A 5,000-nucleotide genomic window follows, 5' to 3' on the forward strand; every position below is an offset into this window, starting at 1 on the left:
AGATAAAGAAAAAATATTCATCCAGATTTATTGTCATTATTTTCATCGAATACACATAAGAAAATAACATTTGAAAGAATACATACACCAGGACAGCTCAGAGCTTCACTCAATTTCCACCAGCCATCTAAATCATCTCCGGCAGGTCCCCAAACACGTACCTGCAAAATGAATACACAAATGTAAGCCTAAATATACATCATCATATAACAAACATATACACACAAATCCAAAATTATTCAGGTGCGTACAAAAACAAGGTTATGTTATAAAAATTACGTACATACAGTACATACTCGCAGGTTTTTCTACCTTGTAAGGGCAATGGGCATATCAAACCTCACACACACATACCTTACATCCATCCCAATTATACAAACAGAAAAATTACATTCATAACGTACGTGCGTGCGTGAGCTTGTCATTGTGTGTTCACCTTGGTCTTTGGATCACGTGCTGGACTCGTGATCGACAGCTATTTCCCTCCCGGAAGAGAGCTCAGAGCTCGTATGACCGATCTATGGGTAGTGCTATGACCTTACACGCACACACACACCCAACTCCCCGCCCACGAGAGTTGGAGTAACGACTCGAAGCGCAGCGATACTGAAATAATTTCAGCCCTGGGTAGGATTCGAACCAGGTACTGCCGGCACCGCCGTACTGACAGTCTGGGACTCTACCAACTGTGTGAGCGTGTGTGTGTGTGTGTGTGTGTGTGTGTGTGTGTGTGTGTGTGTGTGTGTGTGTGTGTGTGTGTGTGTGTGTGTGTGTGTGTGTGTGTGTGTGTGTGTGTGTGTTTGGTTGCGTGTACGCGCACACGTCTTTTCATAAAACCACCGACACAAACTTGTCTCCATTCGCATACATGTGACCACCGAACCTAATTCGGTAATACGGACCTGCAGAGTCGGTCCAGGAACAGTGCCCTAGGAACACGCTAAGCACTGAACACTCAACCACGACGACGAGAACGATAACGCGTATGATGACGAAAACGAGGACGAGGACGACGATAAAGAGAACAACGAAGACGACAGACGACAGGCAATGTCGAGAAATACTCCCTCGACCTGGAACACGTCACCAGTGAGAACGACGACGACTACGAAGGCGCCCACGACGACCTACTCCTGAGCGAGTGTGGACGTCGACTTCAAAGAAAATGTGGAGAGAAAAATGAGCGGGAATGTGAGGAAGAAGGAAAAAAAATATATGAAAAAGAGAACTGGAAGAGAAACGAGGGAAAGAAAACATGAGCTGAAAAAGAAAGGAAGGATGAGGGCGAGGGGGGAATGAAAGGCACTGGGACGAGGACGAGATCCGAGGAGGAGAACGAAGAAAAGAAAGACAAGGAGGAGAAGGCAAGGGGAAGGGAGAGACAAAGGGGGAGGTGGAGGGGGGATAGACGAGGAGGTGGACAAGGTGGAGGTGGAGGAGATGGAGAAGAGGGAAAAGATGGAAGGGCAGGAGGAGAAGGAGGAGGAAGAAAAACAAGAGGAAGAGGAAGAGCAATTCCAGTATAATCAGCAGTAGCTTGAAGGAGGAACGCGGGGAGAAGGAAAATATAGTGGGAGAAAGGACGATAGAAGAGGTTGCGAACGCTACCACTGAGCCGTCGTGTGTGTGTGTGTGTGTGTGTGTGTGTGTGTGTGTGTGTGTGTGTGTGTGTGTGTGTGTGTGTGTGTGTGTGTGTGTGTGTGTGTGTGTGTGTGTGTGTGTGTTTACCTAGTTGTATTTACCTAGTTGTATTACACGGGAAGGGGGAGCTATGCTCGTAGTAACCCGTCTTTGTATCTTTCAGCATCCAAGTTTTTGCTTAAAATCTTGAATAGTATTTGCACACACTGTGTGTGTGTGTGTGTGTGTGTGTGTGTGTGTGTGTGTGTGTGTGTGTGTGTGTGTGTGTGTGTGTATGTGTGTGTGTGTGTGTGTGTGTGTGTGTGTGTGTGTGTGTGTGTGTGTGTGTGTGTGATTGTGTGTGTGTGTGTGTGTGTGTGTGTGTGTGTGTGTGTGTGTGTGTGTGTGTGTGTGTGTGTGTGTGTGTGTGTGTGTGTGTGTGTGTGTGTGTGTGTGTGTGTGTGTGTGTCTGTTTTCCGTAAAAGTGTAGGACGGGTGTGGTACAGGAGGTGTGGGAAGGGGTGGGAGAGGTAGTAGGGTGTGTGAGTGAGGATGGGGGTGGGGGTGAGGATTAGGGTGAGAGGAGATTCACCTTGAGCCTTATGTGGAGGGGGAAGCCAAATTCGTAGTACCTGATGAAGGAAGAAGGTGAAGGTGAAGGAGGAGGAGGAGGAGGAGGAGGAGGAAGGGGGGAGGAGGAGGAGGAGGAGGAGGAGGAGGAAGGGGGGAGGAGGGGGGAGGAGGAGGAGGAGGAGGAGGTCAGGGGCAGGATCCATAAAGCACCTGCCCAGAAGCGACAGCCGGGGGTTTCTCGAGGGCGTATTACATTACCATTAACATGAACACAATTGTGCCGTTGAGACCAAGCCTTGAGATTGATTTAGAGTCTAGCCACACATAAGGCTTTCACCCACTTCTTCGTGCCCTTCGTCAGCCCACCTACTGTGGTGACAAATCACACTGAAGGCTACCCTGCAGTGAAATACCCGAACTCAGAGAAGACACGTCCAGGAATAGACAGAGACAGAGACAAAGACAAACTGGAACGGACAAATAGACAGAGGGTCACAGTGAGACACAACCTGGCATGATCCGGCCAAACTTGAAATTTGGAACACCCAGAAGACCAATCACTCCAAAGGAGTCTGCAAATATACACACAAATGCATGCTTCCTCATAAAACAGGCGAGACGACCGGGAGCCACAGCACCAGAGTTCGAATGCGTGAAGACAACAGATCGATGGCGCCTGGCGGATAAGCTACCCGGCCCACACCTGGTGCCTCGTGGCTTCCACCGCCGCCGCCTCCACTGCAACCGCCACCACCACTGCAAGGTCCGCCTTGGCGACCCATGTCGGCCTCGACATCCCCACTCGTGTCCGTGACTTCCTCCTCCTCCTACTCCTCCTCCTCCTCCTCCTCCTGCCCAACCCGTCCGGTTGCATACAGTCAATGGAGGGCCTTGGCCGCTTGGCCCGGCGACTTCCTTTCCACCCTCCTCTTACTACCCTCTGACAGCATATGAGTTTCAACGATTGGGCACATCAAAGAGGTAAATTATGCTTTTCTTTCCAAAAACATGAACCACCCAAGGTTGAAGACATCGAAAAACACTCGTGCATACATACATATAAACGTACATACATACTCGGACATACATGCATACATACATACGTATATGAATATACATACATACATACATACATATACTGTATTTACACATACATAAACACATACGTACATACATTACATTATATATATATATATATATATATATATATATACATTGATTGATATATAGATAGGAAGTCGGAGAGAATCATCTCCCCTTCTCCTATCTTAGAATCTCCCTAACACTCTAACTTCATTAAAGGCACAAACCTAGGGAACACTTCGTCTCTCGATTGGGCACAAGATCTCTATCAATCTTTGTCTAATTCTCTCCCCATCTTTTTTTTATTTCACATAAACCTGATAACTGGCGACTACTTCTCTCCTCCTCCTCCTCCCCTCCTCACCCTCACACCTCCTCCCCTCCTCACCCTCACACCTCCTCCTCTTCATCTTCCTCCTCCTCCTCTTCCTCCAGCTAGCCCATGACAAAGGAACGTACCAACAGAACACTCCAGTGTTTCTCCCCAGTATTCCATAGGAGGGGTCTGAAGATCACTATCGGTTGCAAACTTTTACCCAGTGAGACTGAAGGCAACAGATACCGTATTATTACACCGGCTAAATCGCCCGTCTTCAATCAACCAGCACCATGACAGTCACATGCGCATTCCCTGCAAACACCACACCTTAACACAGCACCAGGAACGTGCCCATGTCTTGCCTTACTTGCACGCACGCACGCACACACACACACACACACACGCACACACACACACACACACACACACACACACACACACACACACACACACCTACACACACACACACACACACACCTACACACACACATACACACACACACACACACACACACACACACACACACACACACACACACACACACACACACACACACACACACACACACACACACACACACACACACACGTACACGCCTACCATACCATCACACCACCTACCACCTCACCACGACTCCCACCGCCTCACCACCCTACCCATTTCCCAGAACGCAAAGGGCGACCTTTGCCAAAGCGGAGGGACTCTTTGTTTCAAATGTCAGGTAGCGAATCTCTCCAGAGACCCACAGACACACTCACTTCCTCCGACTCTCTCCAGACCTTTCCTTTACCCCCATTGGAGTGGACAACCCCTTCCAGCAGAGGTAGAGAACAAAGCTGGATCTATGCTCAGGTTAGTGAAACACGATGAGGAATGACACGTCATTTTCCTACGTATAAAAGAAAAATCTTTTGAAAAATGCGAGGGTTCGTTAATCATGTTTCGTATAGAATGTGTGTCATAAAAGACGTACAAATAAAGTTCTCGAGTTTCTGAGAATAGGAACTCAGAAAGGGATAGGCGACATTCCATCAAACATTTGATAATGGATATTTAATCGGTAAATTATGGATGTAAAAAAAATATGGCTAGGTTAGCTCAGTTTAAGTAGATTTGGTAAGGTTACGATACATAATAAACTAACTCTTACATAACTCGGGCAAATATAGACCTAGTCACCGGCCGTGGTAGCTGTCTTAACTTCTCTTCTTTATGGAAAATCAATATTGTCAGTATCTGGTACACCTACTGGCAACAATGTCTCAATATGAATGAAATGACCTTGCTACATTACTAGACCAGATGTGTCCTTTATGGCGTGACATTATGGTGTCACCAAACATGCAAGTAATCCATTACATGCGATACGTGTTGTGGGGTTCTCACAATGGGATTTCACCGGTT

The 5,000-nt window shown here is 47.4% G+C and overlaps 2 long non-coding RNA genes across 5 annotated transcripts in view; both read right to left on the minus strand.

Moving 5' to 3' along the window:
• The window catches only part of LOC143019234 (uncharacterized), a 201,414-nt gene extending 201,271 nt beyond the window's left edge, over positions 1-143 (minus strand). The window contains exon 1 of the long non-coding RNA XR_012965811.1: positions 87-143. This is a non-coding gene — a long non-coding RNA (uncharacterized LOC143019234). The remainder of the gene's footprint in view (positions 1-86) is intronic.
• Positions 1-5,000, minus strand: part of LOC143019233 (uncharacterized) — a 907,500-nt gene that overhangs the window by 732,061 nt on the left and 170,439 nt on the right. The gene's annotated exons all lie outside the window — the stretch shown is intronic.

Source organism: Oratosquilla oratoria, chromosome 36 (assembly GCF_046742065.1).
Source record: "Oratosquilla oratoria isolate Oo_2021 chromosome 36, ASM4674206v1, whole genome shotgun sequence".
In the NCBI taxonomy this organism is placed as follows: Eukaryota; Metazoa; Arthropoda; class Malacostraca; order Stomatopoda; family Squillidae; genus Oratosquilla; species Oratosquilla oratoria.